At 35.2% G+C, this 16,630-nt stretch overlaps 3 non-coding genes across 3 annotated transcripts; 2 read left to right on the top strand and 1 right to left on the bottom strand.

The window, feature by feature from the left end:
• Window positions 1–5,508: 5,508 nt before the first annotated feature.
• Window positions 5,509–5,580, bottom strand: Trnah-gug (transfer RNA histidin (anticodon GUG)). The gene has a single exon. It is a non-coding gene; the product is annotated as a tRNA-His (tRNA).
• A 1,902-nt stretch (window positions 5,581–7,482) lies between these two features.
• On the top strand, window positions 7,483–7,601 carry LOC135081933 (5S ribosomal RNA). The gene has a single exon (XR_010259305.1). It is a non-coding gene; the product is annotated as a 5S ribosomal RNA (ribosomal RNA).
• Window positions 7,602–8,499: 898 nt separating this feature from the next.
• LOC135081921 (5S ribosomal RNA) lies at window positions 8,500–8,618 on the top strand. The gene has a single exon (XR_010259292.1). It is a non-coding gene; the product is annotated as a 5S ribosomal RNA (ribosomal RNA).
• The last annotated feature ends 8,012 nt before the right edge of the window (window positions 8,619–16,630 follow it).

Raw genomic sequence — 16,630 nt, 5'->3', positions numbered from 1 at the left:
ACTGTATGCTTCGGATAGACAATCGATCGATCGATAAATAAATAAATCCTTGCACATTTTCACTGCGCTAATTACGCAGACTTACATTTTCATTTTTTGTTTTTAAAATCACCACTTCATAAATGCTACAATATTTAACTTGATGTCTTAATATTATTTATAGCCTGTTCGCTTCAGCCAAACGACGTCCACGAAGTTCTGCACTGGGATATACCTACAAATAAACAGGCTCTGTAAGATTGATTGTGGTTCCAGCTACCTATTTTAAACTTTATTATTTGTAAAATTGAGCATCTACTTCAACTTGCACCTTTATTTATTTTCATCTTACCCTTCAACTTTTATTTTACAACTGAATACTACACCCCATCCCACCGCAACACGCCACTATGTCTACATGTCTACATATGGCGGTGTTTGCCAACGCCAGATTTTAGATAACAGCGATACCTCAAATTTCAGATGGGGATTAGAAAAGAGACACCAATTTGGGGGCAATAATTCGAAAAGACAACTGGTGATATGGTTACAAATTGAATTAGAGTTGAACAGCGTATGTTTAAATAGGATTATTTAGACAGGCAATCTATTTTATGAATTGGTTCTGTTAGGAAATAGAATTGAACGAATACAATAAAGATACTCACATTTTTTTACTGTAAGATGATCACTAATATTTAAAGGGTAAGAAGAACTCAATATTTATACATAGAGCTGAAGTTCGAATGGAATGATCAAGAAAGAAAATAATTAGAACTCATCAAAGGATAATAAGATTTCGGTTTGGACAATATCCTTATCATGCCATAAAAGCAATTTTTCTTCTTTTACGTAGTAGATACTTACATAACTAAACAATACATCTCGTCGATGTCAGGGCGATGATAGGTATAATTATTTTTTTGACATCCATCGAACCCAAAAATTCTTCATCTCCAAATTGATCACACATTCGCACTTATAAATTCTAAAACATTAATCGCCAGAGATTACCCCGCGTCAGATCTATGTATTAATATTCAGTCAACTAGCCAGAAAGTGTGAAGGGGTAAAAAGGGGCAAGGGGTGAATAAATTTGATAACAACAAAGTGTCTCGACAGAACCGACTAAGCGTGTGCAACGGTAATTAATACCCTTATATTACACTGACTGATTACGGTACTCGTAATTTTGTCTCGGAGATATGTTTCTGCTTGAGAACAATAACCGATTGTTTCGTTGAAAATGTTCATTGTTTTGAGTTTAATTTCATTAATTCTTGTTATGCTACTAATTGCCGAGTCTCCATCATACTCGTAGAGATACATTCAGATTCGCTGCGAATCAATTTTCATAGTAATTACCTCATGACAAACGCTTGATACTATTAATAAGTTATGAGATTAAGAACTTGTGAATGTGCTGAAATAAAAAATAGCTGACACCTCTTTATCCTAATTACTTGAAACGGATTAAAGGCAGTGGAAATAATTTCACTCACATCCAAAGAAAAATCTTCTCTCTCCAAATAAATGTGTCTGTCCAAAGATACGGCAGACACTCAAATTACAGTAGCAGCTTCTATTTTAGCATAAATGACTCTAAAACCCCAAAGAAGATCCATCACAGAAATTGGAAAATATGCCTAACAATAAGAAGATAAATGTAAAACATGATTAAGTCCGCCACAAACCAGCATCAGCACAGTAGCAAGACCCCAACAAAAGTATCGTTTTAGATCAAACACGTGATAATGGCTATAAGAGGGCCCCTATTATTTCGTACAATAAAAGTGAAGTGCCGACATATTCCGGATTCTACTGCAACTTCACCAATGCAACATTGGCCAAAATTGACAAAACCTCCCAATACAAAACCAGTTCTGATACAAAGCTTTAGCGTTGAAATTCCTTTGTTGTTGATTCCTGCTGTAGAAAAGGACGATGATTTTCGAAATACCAAAAATGAATCGTATTTCATAGAGGATAGAGATGAAACTCGATGAACAAAAGAAGATGTTGCCGAAAGATTTAAGGGTGAACACGCACAAATAATGTACGTATCGCAAGCAATGAAAAGGTGGGTAGGCAGATAGATACCGACTAATGGTGATTGGGAAAAATATTGCAGGCCACAATTCGCGGTTATGTCCTCATGAATATTGAAGAAGCGATGGTTTCATTCGATTAGTAATCGAGATGAGAAGTGTCGTAAATATGTGTGATATGTCGGGATGTAAAAAATTTATTGTCTTTTGTCATATAAACTTGTGATATACAGATGCTGCAATAGCCTTTATTGGCGAGAATTGTTATTGTCATAGATGAATAGGTCTTACTAGGTAATCTAGGAAGAAATATTGCAGATAGTCATTGCCTAAATACACATGCACATTATTACACATCGAAGTATTGTTTTTTTTAATGAGAAAATATTTCACTATGTTTATATTTTATTTTTATAAATTTTATTACAAACGGACAAAGGAGCAACTTAGTCACTTTCAAAATTTGTTATCCTGCCTAGTACCGTCTCTGTGGTCTATTGGTAAGACCACCTGCTCCAGACGCAGAGGTCCCGGGTTCGTTTCCCAGTGGGGGCAGATTTTTCTATTCGGTTTGGTTGGTGGTAGGGCTTGTTCTAAGTCGGCCTGGCTAGCTATCAGGTGATGGTAATCAGGTGAGATACAGGCCAAGAGCTTCCTAGTCGTGGATAAAAAAAGGTCTGAATCAAATTTCTAACTGTGCACTCTACGCTTACCATCAAAAAGTTATCAAACTATCAGATATCACATCCATCCGTATATCAGTAATATTTAACAGCACGGAAGCCCATTGAAACTTCGTCGAAAATGCTTTATACAGTCATTTCCCTGCATCATTTCTGGAGACAATAAAGCACAAACCGAGCGAGGACGCCGTTTGAAGCTTAACTTCGGCTATAGTATACCTTCAGATCTGCTATAACCGTTTCCTACTCTCATATAACGAAATACAACGCCATAGTGCAAGCTCAAGTGGCAACAATGGGAATAAAGACACATACGTAAGATATTTCTTTTTAGGAATTTGGCTGTCTCAATTTGGTTGTCAAATAAAAATAAAGTGAATAATGTTCATTTTGGTGTTAAGAATTATAAACCAATCCAATTCAGTCACTGAGCAGTTCAGAATAGAGACTGTAAGTGAATTTGATTTAAAGCACTTATAAGAAAGGATTATAAGGATTTTCAATTTATTTGATAAAATTTTTGAGAGCTTTGGGGTAACATTAACTTACTTATCCATATTTTTACTGTGCCATTCGAGCCATCCATCGAAACTATCCTACGACCTGACGCGAGCAATCAAAACACAATACGTTATGGATAGCTCGCATTATACCCTAACTACTTACTTCCTAACCTTAAACAGACCATTACCGTTCAAAACCGAACCTTCTGTCTTTGGGTTACGGTTCTTGAATATTGAGGGTATTCGTAAACCAAAGTTTGCAAGTTAGGAGCTTCTCAACTTTGGCCCATAGCCGTCCCGCTGTGATAGGTAAAATGGATTCTGTCAAAAATATTTCAATGTGCAACTCCGCCAAGATTTGAACAAAATTTACTTTCTACTCAATGCTAAATAACAAAAAGATCGAGAATATTTTTGTCAAGTCTTTGAGAGTCTCAAACGTTAAATTGTCACTAACTTAACTATAGGCCATTATTGTTTGACAGTAAATTATTTTGATTTTATTAATAAAGATGGTTTTGATTGTTATTTCAATTCCAAAAGCGTGATTTTTTTCTCAAAAATACCTTACATTATTTAAAAGAAGCGTTTTATAAAACCACTAGCGGCCGCCCGCGACTTCGTACGCGTGGATCCCGTTTTACCCCCTTCATCTATCTTACGCGGTTTAGATTTTTTCATACAATGTTTTTTCCCGCGAACTCCCGTTTCCGTGGGAATTTTGCAATATCCTGTTGTAACTAAGCTTTAAGTTTACTAAGGTACCTGCATGCTTCAAGCGTCTATCTTACGCGGTTTAGATTTTTTCATACAAATGTTTTTTCCCGCTAACTCCCGTTTCAGTGGGAATTTTGCAATATCCTGTTGTAACTAATCTTTAAGTTTACTAAGGTACCTGCATGCCAAATTTCAAGCGTCTATCTTACGCGGTTTAGATTTTTTCATACAAATGTTTTTTCCCGCTAACTCCCGTTCCCGTGAGAATTTTGCAATATCCTGTTGTAACTAAGCTTTAAGTTTACTAAGGTACCTGCATGCCAAATTTCAAGCGTCTAACTTAAGCGGTTTAAATTTTTCATACAAAAGGATTTTCCCGCTAATTCCCGTTCCTGTGGGAATTCCTAAGTATACTATAACCTGCCCAGGAGTATGAAGAATAATTGTACCAAGTTTCGTTAAAATCCGTCGAGTAGTTTTTGTTTCTATAAGGAACATACAGACAGACAGACAGACAGACAGACAGACAGACAGACAGACAAAAATTTTACTGATTGCATTTTTGGCATCAGTATCGAACACTAATCACCCCCTGATAGTTATTTTGAAAATATATTTAATGTACAGAATTGACCTCTCTACAGATTTATTATAAGTATAGATAATAATGGTACTAACTTGCTCGATTAAAGTCACAGAATTTAATCAAACTTATTATTATCTGCAATATTGATTAATTAATTAATCTTTTAATTAATTTTTGTACATCTTTTGCTAAAAAATTAAAAATATTTTACCACAACTTGGCTTTCCTCTACCGTGCGCCCAAAGCGATAAATATGAGCGTTATTTATTCGCACTGTTTGCGGAGAACATTCCGGGTGATTGCTTTGATGTCTGACGGTGGCTGGCCGGGGAATCGAATTTCTATAGCGAACTATTCCATACGTTTAAGGAGCTATTGTGTTGGGGTATTCATATTACGTTTCTCTGTCATGTTTATTTACGAAAGATTATCCATCAGGTGATCCGTCTGCTCGTTTGCCTCCTATCACATAAAAAAAAAAAATATTATTTTAATGTTCATTTTATTATCATCGAGTTGATACACAACTTCATTAGGTTTAAGATAACGCAAAGTGCAAATTTATGTAGGTACACTGTGATATGCAAAATACTTTATTTAGTTTAGGTGTTTTAAGAAACAAAATAATGATGGTTTCTTATTGAAAAGGTTATTTTATTTGTATAAATTATTTTTTTGGCAACCCTGTATTTTCATGATTTTAAAGTGAAATATTTTTAATAAAGACCGTAGAAATAATAATAACTCCAAAAAATATGCAGGCTCTAAAACCCCTTTAATACCCCCAAATCACTTTTAAATATTCCCATACCTCATGTAAAGCTCATGAACTAATAATAACTTTATAAAATGTAGTGTGACAATAAATTCTGAAAACGCTGGATTTTTTGCTCCAATTCGAAAACATTTAAAAAATTAAAAAACAAAATATTTTAAATGTCATGATGACAAACAAAAACAAAAAGATAGCTCCGCCGCAACAGTGTTTCCACTGCCGTGACCAGGATTCGAACCTGGGTTACTACGGCCACAACGTAGGGTCCTAACCACTAGACGATCACGGCTATCGGAGCGGTGTGAGAACGGGCGAAATTACGTTGCGGCTGGCTGGAGGGAGGGCGAGTGACGTCACGGTATGGTTCGATGGACACTTGGTTACGAAAGTTTTAGTTTTTTTTTGGGTAATACCACTACGATTACACTGAACAGAAAGTACTGAACTGTCTTTCGTCAAATGGTTTTTAAAAGAAAGGCCAGTCTTTAGGCACAGAATAAGTAATAGTACCAACTTTAGGTCAAAAAGTCAGTTTAATCACTTAAAAAAATATTAAAAAATACAATAACAATAAGTTTTTTTCCCTATTCTATCCGTCTAAGTCTAGTCAGGCTCAAACAAAAGTCTATAATTATCTTTTTTCATGAAAGTGTTTATACTACAACATCTTACACGTATGTATTTTCGTGCAAAACGAAATATGTATGTATTTCATTACACAAAGTAGCATTAAAATTTATGACATTAAAAATAAAGATTTGTATACTGACATGAGTACGACAACTAAACAGTGCGTTTTCAATTCAATTAATACTTAGTTATAAAATCTCATTAACGTTTTACCGAACTACATTATTATTCTTTGGTTTTACATACAATAAAAAATGAATAAACATTATTTTCTTGTAAATAAACCTATAATACCTATACTATTCAATCAAATAATAATAGCACATGCACACCCCAAATAAATTATTTATGTAAAACCACCAAAGAAAACCACCGAAATCCGTAACACAAACATAACAAGCAATTACCCAGTCGGCTGAACAGAAATAGAGCATCCAAAATTGGGGACGAATTAGTGAAATTGTCTCCAATCTTCGGCACGTGTCTACGGAAAAATAAATTGTTGGAAAGAATATACTCATACAAAAGTGGTATTTGTTTGGTGTCTATTATGTGATACTATATTGGATTAAGAAATAATTAATTTGGTGTATTTGAAAACGGACATTAAAAGCAAGTTCAGATTTTTCATTATTTTTGGACACTACGCAAAATAAAAGGTTAAAAAAATGGTGGGAACAGTATTCCCATAAAGGGTTGAATCAATATGTCGACGCTAGATGATGGTTCAATAAGTCAGTGTAAAAATATCACATTCGTTAGTTGCCTGTTGAATTTGTGTTGAAAAGATGCGAACTTATCAAAATTTACACAATAATAAATGTATGTAACGAATTTTCAGCTCTATGCGAATTATTATTATTCATTGATTACCCCTATTTTTGTGATAATTTTACTGGTCTATATTTATTTACTTATTTACTTATTACTATCATTTGTTTCTGTCAAAATTTTGTTTATGACTAGAAAACGTCGAAAGATGTTAAAATGTATTGAATCACCTGCACATTTTTTCGTCAATACCTCTCACCCGCACTTAAGGGTTGACTTGACAGTTTAATATTAAACATCACCGCATTAACCCTCCAATGCGTGCGGTGAACGAGACCGGTCCGTAACCACCTCATTCATTATCAAATAGGTTTTTCTTGTAGTGTGGACACAACATAACAAGGTATACATACACTGCCATCTTTATGTAGTTCGAATAAGTGTTATTTTTGAATAAAATTGTATATTATTATAAAAGTAGGTAAGTAAAGGACTTCAGTAATAGGCGATTTGATTGTTGTGTCATTATTTGCATACCAAATTGGTGTTTTGTGAAGTATTTTATTATTGATGAGTTACCTTTTTGTTTTCTTATAAATCTGTGTATTTTTGTTTATCAAATTGAGGACTTCAACATGTATAATATAATCAGTAGAAAATATTGGTTTGTTCGTAACAATAACCAATAGTAAAAGAGCCGAGATTTTTTATTATTACAGGATGATTGTGATGATACTATACTTAGTTTGAATTCGCGAACTTATTCATTCCCATTTTTAACCCACCAAATGCCAACGTCCATACCACGTTGAAGACACCGGTTCTCGTCCGATCACCGAAGTTAAGCAACGTCGGGCGCGGTCAGTACTTGGATGGGTGACCGCCTGGGAACACCGCGTGATGTTGGCTTTTTGCATCCTTATTTTTTAATAATTCAAGCCAAAAATACGTAAAAAAATATGTTTTTAAGGCTCAAATATATTTTTTTAATAAATAGGGTGTCCACTATTTTACATTTTTGTAGGACAGCAACAGCATTTTTTTACTTTTATGTTGTAAATAATTGTACTTGTAAGTTTAAATGCGTTTAAAAAATAATTGGTTAATTATTTATTATGCCAGTAACTTATTTATTACTTTACTTGATCAAACCTACCTAATCGAGTCAATTTTCCTATCACACGCAAATCAATCTTCATAAACATGGGCATATGAATAATGATCCACGAGGGCTCTCGTTAGAAAAATCGTGATAATTAACGACATTAACGATAAGGGCGGTGCGCAGCGGAGCGGAGCGGAGAGTAGGGACTGCGGAATGCCCCAGCTTTGAAGTACTTAGATGCCTTCTTTGTGATGCCTACGCATTTCAATTTTTTTTCATATTTTTTTGAAATCTTTTATAATAGGGCTTCACTTGTTTGGATTCTGGCTGTTACAAAATAACTTTACGCGCTATGTATGTGACAGAACTGGCATTCGAAAACAGTGTATTTTACCAAAAAATATAAAATTAATGAAATTGCAATCGAAATTGGTATGTCATTTCAACTGATTTTCAGATGTTTAATTTTTTTTAAATCCACAACGAGGAAGTTCTTGGCTGTATCTCACCTGAATGGTAAGTGATAATATTGTTCACAAAGTTAAAAGCTGTTATTGTTTGATTAATGACAGTTTTGTTTTATTTACTTATCACCGCAAGTCATTTATAAAACCAGGAATAACGTGTCATAATCGCAGTTAGTGGAGTGACATAATATTACATACTACAAAAAATATGTTTCAATATTATGTTTCAGCTTTCGCCAACGTCCATACCACGTTGAAAACACCGGTTCTCGTCCGATCACCGAAGTTAAGCAACGTCGGGCGCGGTCAGTACTTGGATGGGTGACCGCCTGGGAACACCACGTGATGTTGGCTTTTTGCTCCAGAATACAATACAATTTTATTCGTTTTAGATTGTTTAGCTATCAGCTATTATTAATCTTTGAATAGCTCACAAAATTGGTGTGTCCCATTTTGGGAATCAAACCCACACACTTTCACTATCAAGACAGTCCCAACTCTAACCACTGGCCCACAACCTCCAGTTTATTTACGATACACTTCAGGCGTTTAATAACATAAACTGCCTTAGCAACCAACACAATCCTAACCGCGCTCTAACAAACCCAACATAAACGTATTATCCTAATCACTGGAACTTGGAATTGGCTCAATTCACAACACCGTCATTACGGGCATCAACCCAATTGTAATCCCGGTTATGACGTCATAACTAAGCGGCCAAAATGACGGGTCAAGTTTCAATAGCATCAAAAACCTAACGCGACCCACAGGACCTGTTTGCATAAAGATATTCGGACATAAAATCTTACGACACCTTGGAACGATGTGGAAATTAAACTGACGAGGGAAATTGAACTCTATTGTGGTTGGGGTAAGATCGTTTGGACTGGTTTTGTGGTGAGCGGGATTTTGGTACGGGTATGGTCACCAACTATTCGATATTTTATCGATTTAAACTGTCTGTATGCATCAAAGTTCCCTTAGTATTTTAAACTTGGTTTTTGGTAAATGAAAAAAAAACTCTTTTAAAATAGTCTTTTAAGAGTTTAATGTTTTATTTTCTAAAACACGGAAATGTAATTTAAGTATGATAGCAAGTAATTTGAACAATTAATTTCGCCTGTTTGCAGAAGTGCACAAAATTGATTAAAAACAATAAGATTTTGAATTCACGTTAACCATTCAATCATTTTTTTATATTTATACAAAAATTAAATTTAATAAATCAATAACTTTCCGTTTCTCTACCGACCTATGTCTTTAAAATCAAATAAAAATTTTACTACAGTCCTCGATTGTCCGCATTTTTACTAACTCCTGGCCACCCTACCGAGCCTAGTAAAATCATTACGCGCCCCGGGCGTTTAAATTAAACGCAGGACAATGGTCAGCGCCTCCGACTCGCTCACTTGATCCTAAGTTATGTCCGGATTAGCTATCTTAATATTCTGCGTTAACAACCAGGATAATAGCTGGCTTTGATTGAAGCGGAGATTGGCGAGACTTATTTCGGTGAAATTATGTATATTAGTGATAAAGTCAAAAATAACCAACTGTGCTTACCAACCGTGAAATTAATTAAAATAAAAAAATAGATTTGCTCTTATTACATTTACCATTTCATACTCTTTTTGCCCTACCAGCGCTTCGGAATCAAAATTTGGCAAGTGCTAAGAAAATAGGTATAAATGTCAGTAGGTACCTACTCCTACATAAACTTTTATAACGATTGCTTGGTCGCGTCCAGCTTACTTTTATTGAGCCCTACATTAAAAAACTTCACTAGCCAAATAATACAGTCTCACTCGCAAGAATAAGATTTGTTGCTGTGAATATTTTGTAGGCGCTCACGTGTCATAATTTTTTATTTGTAACTGCTCGTATTTAAGTAAGGCTGATGTTTTCAATTGACTTTTTTGTATACCTAGTAGATTACAAATAGGTACTACAAAATAATGAAGAATCATGATTATCAATCGAATCTCAGATATATTATTTTTATTATTTTCCTTCGATAAAAATGAGTCTAGTTTCACCCATTTTCATATGTGCACTTTATCAAGACTCACACTGTATAATTTAGTTTTATTACGAAGTTCAGGTAGCCGAAAAAATCGATCCCTAATAACATCTATGTGTAGAGAACATCTATGTTTTACAACTGGTCCCTATCAAAATCTGATATTTAGCGAATCTAATTACGATAGTGGTGTACCGATCGTCACATGTCGCCTAATGTGACGTCACGCGTTGCGACGCACGATAATGCGTTTAATTAATTCCATTTTATGTAATGATCGGCATCACTAATTGATTCGGACTCGGCGACCGGCCGATGGAATCCTGTAGCGGTTAGTTGGGAAATTTAATTACATTTCTGTGAAATCAGAGCCGTTGTGTACAACATAAAATATGTACTACATACAGTACCTTCCTACATCGAGTTAAACATTGTACAGCTTATTGTTGTAATAGATGCGAGATTGTAACAGAAATGTGTAGTCCGATAGTGCTGCATGTAGCGTGACCGTAAAAGTGCTTTTTTAAGCCTATTTACAGAAATAAATGAGTTTTATGAGTTTTTTACTACGGTGGTTATTTATATGTCTGTCTTATAAACTCTTGTAAAACTAAAAGAAACAACATACATTTTTGTTTCACTGCTACTTCTAAGTTCATGAAAGTTGGGATTTATCTTGTCATTAGTCTTAATGTATGAGAGGATAAGATTTTGTGTAACCTATTTCTGCATGAAACTAAACACTTAAGCTTCTTTTTACAAAAACTTTTAAGCCACAAATCTAAAGACATTCAATATAAGTCAATACCTTAAAATTCCTACTAGTCCTATGCCCCTGCCTTCGTTAGGTCGTTCGTTCATTCGTTCGTTTCAGCCAATTGAGTCCACTGCTGGACAAAATCCTCCTCCAAGGATTTCCACAACCCTACTAAATTGATATTATGGTGACACTATCTACATACACAGGTATTACATATACTAGACATACTGTAATACAACGCCGTCGGCAATAAGTCCGCACATCGACGTCTGACGTAATGAGACTTCCCTCGCACGTGACGTCACTAATGAGATGCAACTAATTACAGGTCCGATTGGACGGACAGCCGGCGCCCTTCATTATTAATATTGCTGTGTACTTACTTACTGACTGTATCTGTTATTGCTGTGTATGTACTGACCGTCTGTATGTGAGACTGCTGTCGTTCTGACCGAGCCATGTCAGTTACATCTAGTTACCTAAAGCTAACAGTTGCTGGCGACATGATAGTAGATAGCTGGACTGAACTATCTATGCCTAGAAGCTGTCAATATGGTCAAATTACGTTTGCTCAAATCACTATATTACATAAGTAGACGGTTCAGTTAATTTGCGCGGATATAAATTATTCAAGACGTAGTTTCTCGGTTCATTTTAAAGCAATACTTTTACCAAGTTTTTATTTTCTTATTTTTTTCATTCTATGTCATGCTTAGAAATTAAACCACCGAATGGAAAAGTTCAATTTGAGCCGTAATTTAATTGAAATGGTATATTGAGAAGGTTAATTTTCTGCTAACCAGTGTAAGCTGATCTTACTCTAACCAGTGCTAACTGATAATAATGAACTCAATCTCAAACTTTTTTCCGGAGGCTCTATCTATACGTATCAATTTGGAGACACGCCTAGTATTAGGTATAACTAACACATAACTGGCGTTGTAAATTTGAGTAATGCATTTCAGCAATAAGCAATAAGCATTAAACAATAAATATGTCGTCGCTGAAAATATCATAAACTGGCCCGGTGGCGGTTTTAATCAGTAAAGTGCGAATGTATTTATCGCCTAATACGCCCAAATCGAAAAGGGATACTCTCACTGGAACGCCATAAAGTTATATCGTACCTGAACTACACTCAACATCAAATAAACCGCACCTTCCGCGACGCGAACTTTAAAGATTTTCTTCTGACACAATCATGGTACCCCAACAATATTGGTGTTATTTGAAAGCCCAATAAATATCCTTAAAGAAAAATACATTTCATTTCTAAATAAATGATTAACATATACCATAAATGTGACTTGAAAATAGACCTCACTTTGGGCTCACCTCTGGGATCAATTAGACCAATTTTTATGGTTATAAAACCAAATAAAGATCTCACGTGTCCTCTTTAACAGATGGATAGCGATTAATCCCAACTTAACAGTTTTATAGTCATAAAAAATGGCTATAGCGTAACTACCTATTTTTTGAAGAAGTGACTCTGGATCCTTGTAAAGACACATTTTTGGGGTAAAAACCTTTCCTTTAATGAAATGAAGTTTAGAACTAGGCTTTCAAATGGTACCAATGTTGGTGGGAAGTGGGGATGCATACGTTTGATAAGTGCTTGTCGCGGGAGGTGCGATTTATTTGATGCCGAGTGTACAAGTAGACAGACTGTATTCTTTAGCAGACTGCAATGGAACGCCCTTTTAGCTCAGAACTTTCTCCGCCTAAGTTCAAAAACCTGTGAGCACATTATTAGCACTAAAACCCAAATCGTAAAAGTGCCAAAGACAAAAAAAATCTCAAGTAGGTAGGACCTACTTATGGTTCTGATTACAATACAAGTATACTCATAAGTTAACTGATCTATTTGCGTATGAGAAAATAATACTAACATAAAGTACATTAGTGTATCGGTAAGTATTGTAAAAGTTTGGGTTTCTAAAGGCCGGAATTATAATAGTGTTTGTAGATTCTGGGAGCTTGTGATATAAATAATATTATTCCATATTTAAAAAATATGTCCCATCTAATATAATTTCTAGCACTAACCTCAGGCACTAACAAACTTTAAAAGGGTGTCTAAGTATGAAAAGCGTCAACTCTAACAGCTATAATGATGTCGGATGCGCACGCAAAGGATAGTGCCATGGTCTGGACCAAGTGCTGCCCAGAATCAACCCATAGTGCATTTTGTTCCTCAGACCAATACTAATGTGTAAACCGAAGCGCACTGTAATCTATCCCTGGAGTTAAGAGAAAAGAAGAGTTTTGTTTTGAAATATTTTCATACAAAATATCATCGATGTATACGTACTACGCATAAGATTTCGTGATTTTGGCATTAAATAACACTCGCTATGTTGAACTTAACCATACTGCATCCGTACACCTTACTTTAGTGCGACTTAGACATTCTTTATAAGCGATCTAGCGCTGTTGCAATAGTTTGGTTACTTGACAGAAATCATTATTTCCAAAATGATTCAAGAAGTTTTAGTTCTCTATCCTTGCGAAAAATCAATTTATTGGTGTATTACAATCGATTATTGAAGTTATTGTAAGCTAAAACTTCTTGCTCTATTTTGGAAATAATTAATTTCGGTCAACTAACCAAACTACTGCAACAGCGCTTGATCGCTTATAAATAATGTCGAAGTCGTACTAAAGTAAGGTGTACGGATGCAGTATGGTTAAGTTCAACATAACGAGTGTTATTTAATGCCAAAATCGCGAAATCTTATGCGTAGTAGGTATACATCGATGATATTTTGTAAGTAAATAATTCCAAACAAAACTCTTTTTTTCTCTTAACTCCAGGGATAGATTTCAGTGCGCTCCGGTTTACAAATTAGTATTGGCCTGAGGAACAAAATGCACTATAGTTTCATTCTGGGCAGCACTTGGTCCAACTTCCATACATGGATTGGCACTGTCCTTTAGTTGAATTTTACTACATTTCGCATTTTAGGGTTAGGTTACTAATAGGGCGATAATTTTAATATGACCGCCAGTTGCATTACTTAGTAAATTATGATTTTCAGGCTCCAGCAACATGGTTACTGATAAGCACGAAATAAATGTATTTTAGCAATAGTTTTACGTATTTTAGCGCACTCACCAGTTCTGCGGATGTTTGTATTTTCCAGCTGCAGGAGTTTCTGCTCTCGGATGAATGTCACAATTCACAACACTTCACAATTACTATCCGTTCGCGATAAGTTTGCCGCTGGCGATATGACGTCACTCGAAGGAAAGCGTCTATAACTATAGCAAACTATATTGAAAATATTTTTTACTTATTAATATTGATAAAAAATGTGTATTTGCGTAAAATAAGACACTAATTTGCGTTAAATCACTGACTAATTGCGTTTAATCGCGGTTGGGGGAGGGAACGCGCATTCCACGGACCGGCAAACTTAGCGCGAACGGGTAGTATGGAATTTCTGCGGTAGAATATTATTATTCCAGAAAAAAGTGACTCCAAGGACCCGACAATGTCCGGAGTGAGCGACGATAATTCGCAAACTAACGTAGAAAACAGCGAAACGAATCAGGAGAATATTAGAGAAAAAGTGGGTAGTTTAGAAAAATAAAAAATATGTAACCGTCGGCATGACTAAAACTGAGATTGAATTGTTTTAGTGAACTCGACCTTATTACACTTTGTAATTAAAGACAAAATTTTGTTAGACTGGCCCGTTAAAAATGGTTTGGCATGCTGCCAAAATTTTAGGCGCGAACTAAAGATGATGACGATTTTTAGCCTTATAATGTATGTTCATAAATTTTGTTACAAGTTTGACATGATAATTAGAATCCTAAACCCTTGAAATAAGAGTTGAAAGGAATGAAAAAGAATGGTTTTATGGAGCATCACGCCGTAGGCCACGTCACAATACTCACTATAGAAAATGTTCTGTGATGGTCTTTTTCAGACGTTGACCTTATAATACCTATACCCCCTTATTAATAAAAGTTACACCCTAGTTGAACTCTGGCTTAAAATTATCATTTACCTGGTATGGAAATGTCATTTTACATTTTATCCAGGGCTCATCCTAGGTGTAACCTTTTATTAGCCACGATAACCGAACCGTGAAGGGGTCGGACTCGAGATCCAAGGAACGCGGGTTTGAATCCCATCGCCGCTCGACTATTGTGGTGAGCCTCTCATAACACAAACTTATTTAGATTACCACGAGAGGCTAACGGGACTATTAGTAATTTGTGCAATACAAAAAATAATACGACTCATGACGCCAGGGGGGGCCCATTTAATCGCTGGCTAGTCACCGCCTGCCATTTTTTCAGTCAGAGACTATAAACCAGGCAGGTATCCCGTAGTCTCCATCCATAGCCCAGTAACCAGTCCATCCATCCTTCATCCATAACCCTAGTCCATTCTTCAATAACTGCAATAGCTCCTGTGCACAGGCTGGGGATGGTCTCTGGCTACATCTCATGATATAGTCAGAGACTAGATCCAGCATGTGCACCACTTTCACTTTTGTCGATTATTTTGCGCTTAAAACGGCCTCTACGTGTTGGATCTGTATCCCCACGCAAGCCTTATAAAGGACCGGTCCACTTTTGACCCGTGAGCTCCAAAGCGTACAAACATAATAATAAGACGGATAGCGTTTAATAGGAAACCGTAGCCTAAGCTGTTATATTTCACCATCTTAGAAAGCAGTAAGCGCATACACCATCAGCATTAACTTTTGATTGGCGGTCGTGGTCTAAAGTGAAACTATAAACTGTTGAATGTACATCTTTATTGCTTTGTTTACTCAGCATCGCGATCTTACCGTTAAATTTAATTGGCCCTCAATCTATGATGGCTTTCTTTTAAACTCGTTAGCAAATTACGAAAGAATTGGATTGAGGAAACTAGAGTCAAAATCTCCGTGAAATGAAATACAGTTAAATATAGATTTGTTTGAAAAATGTAACCTAATTCAGATGTTGGTTTTTAGTTGAAGCGACAATTTTATTATCCGAATGGCGAAGGTGTCGTATGAGATTCGAGAAACTGGTTCGAACCAGGTTAACTCCATAACCCCTCGTTATATTGGTCTTTATCATGGTTTGGTTCATAAGTGCCACTTGTGGTCTAAACTGAATAAATATTTTTTGATTTTGTTGATTGATTTTGATTTTGATCCTTTTAGGACTACCTACTACTTTTTAATTAATGCAATGCCTTTTTGGGTAATACTTATTGGGACAATATTATTTGATCCTCTAAAAACTAATTGATCTTTTTTGTATGTGCACTTTTAAAAATAAATGATGTTTTTTATTACATTTTATCTTTATATTAATTATTGGGTCTATATTAGTTGATCTACGGATAAATTATGAATGATCTTCATTAAAGGTAACATAATATTTATGTTTAACATACTCTTTTAATATTTGGTAAACAAAAATAATATTTGATCCTCTTTTTTAGTTATTGATCTTTAATTTTGTTAATTTGATGATTTTTATATCAAGTTTGCCTTTTAATATCGATCACCTAATAAATACATTTCGATCTATGTATAACTTAACTTTAAAATATATTTGATCTAACAA

This window comes from Ostrinia nubilalis, chromosome 20 (assembly GCF_963855985.1).
Source record: "Ostrinia nubilalis chromosome 20, ilOstNubi1.1, whole genome shotgun sequence".
Classification (NCBI taxonomy): Eukaryota; Metazoa; Arthropoda; class Insecta; order Lepidoptera; family Crambidae; genus Ostrinia; species Ostrinia nubilalis.
This window is presented reverse-complemented; position numbering and strand designations above follow the sequence as displayed.